Genomic DNA, 2,057 nt, shown 5'->3' on the forward strand with positions numbered 1-2,057 from the left:
TGTAGTGCATCTTTTTACCACTAAGCATAGTAGAGTTCCTCCAGCAATCGGGTGATGAGACTATCCACGTTCAGCTCCCCGTCTGCCATCTTGTCGGCACTTCCGTCCTGCCTTCCCTCCTCAGTGGAGCAAAAGCAAAAAGTGAAACTAAGGCCGGGGTGTGGGGTCCGCATGGCGCCGGGAGCCAGGGTGTCCACGGAGCACTCCCGACCCGGCCCGGCCTCCCCACAGCCCCGGGTCCGGCGGGGCCCAGGCCAGAGGCCCCGGAGCCAGGAGCGGGCCGGGGCCAGGAGACCTTTTTCCTCAATTTTTAAGTAACAGAATTGAAGCCTTAACAGAACAGACCATGAGATAGTTCCTGTTAACCTGTTTTCAATAGTAACCAATTCCACCAAAGTCCCCTTCAACATAAGACTCCTGCATTGGCTTCAACCCATTTCAGCAGAAAGTAGTTTTTAGGAGATCTTCCCCCCCCCCCCCTTTTCCTGTTTGTAACCAAAGGATTCCATTTAGTTGACCTCCTGAATTTACCCGAATATGTGTGGATGTCTCACAGAATAGTAAATAATATGATTAACATTAACCCTTAAACAGGGCTTTATGATTCACCCCAGAGATAAAACAGAGAGTGCTGAGAAAATGGAAAATGAGCCCAGGCTCTTCAGACTGCTGTGGCTGTTCCAAACTTACCAGTGTAGAATGACTAAATGGCCTACTCTTTCCTTTATTCAGTCCTGATGCCAATTGAGCCTCGACCTGCTTTCATTAAAGCACACATTTTAAGGAAAGCATACTTGCTGTACACTCAGGTAGTGTTGCTTCTGGACATTGTAGTGAGTTAAGACTTTTCATCAGGGAGCCCTCCAATTACTGAGTAGCAATGATGTTAGTTTGAGAACTATGATGTACCTGATTCAGACCATAGTCCTTTCAATCTCTTACTATGCTGCTCAGTACTGTTGTGACTGTTGTTGTTTTGTGCCATTGAGTTACTTGTGACTCATAGCGACCCTATGAAGTACAAAAGCTCTGAAGTCTGTCCTATCTTAAGCCTGCCCTCACTGACTCCAAGAAACCTACCTCCATTGCCCCAGTTACTTCATTAAACTATCTCATTCAAGGTCTTCCTCACCTGCACTTGTCCCTCCACCCTTCCAAGCATGATGTCCTTCTTCAAGGACTGGTCCCTCCTGGACGCATGCCTAAAGTATGTGAGATGGAGCTTCAGAATCCTGGCGTCCAAGAAGAAGCTTGTTTTCACTCTCTCCAAGACAGATCTACTGAGTAGCAAAATGGGCAAAAGACATGGAAAGACTTTTCACAGAGGAAGATATTCAGATGGCCAACAGACGCATAAAGAAATGTTCAAAAATCACTGGCAATGAGAGGCATGCAAATCAAAACCACAGTGGGATACCATCTCATTCCATTAGCAGTGGCAAAGCTGAATAGGACAACAAGTAATAAATATTGGAGAGGATGTGGGAAGATAGGAACTCTAATACATGGTTAGTGTTATGTAAGATGGTACAACCATACTGGAAGGCAGTTTGGCATTTCCTCAAAAAGCTAAACATGGAAATTCCATAGGACCCACCTATTCCACTACTTGGAATATACCCTGGGATAATGAGAACTGAGGCACAAATACAGTCTTCTACACCAGTGTTCAAAGGAACATTATTCATCATTGTAAGAGTATGGAAACAGCTCAGATATCAAACCACAATCGAATGCAATGAGAAATTATGGTATATTCACATTATGGTATATGCAACATGTAGGAGCAATGATTTTGTAAATTACTATCTAACCTGAGAGGGACTAGAGAGAATTATATGCTAAGTGGACTAATTCAGTCCCATAAGTACAAACACTGTAGCAAACCATTATTGTAGAAATAGATAATTAGTAAAATGTGTATGAGGACTTAAAGGGGGGGATGGGAGCAGAAGGATGAAGATGGGCAGAGAAGGGATAATCATAGGATAGCAAAATTTGATGGGTGAGGGGTGTGGGGGTTAAGGACAAGTTGCTTGAGACTCATAGTGACCCTA

The sequence above is a fragment of the Elephantulus edwardii genome, unplaced genomic scaffold, assembly GCF_000299155.1.
Source record: "Elephantulus edwardii isolate Elephantulus edwardi_28Jun2011 unplaced genomic scaffold, EleEdw1.0 scaffold00153, whole genome shotgun sequence".
Taxonomy (NCBI): domain Eukaryota; kingdom Metazoa; phylum Chordata; class Mammalia; order Macroscelidea; family Macroscelididae; genus Elephantulus; species Elephantulus edwardii.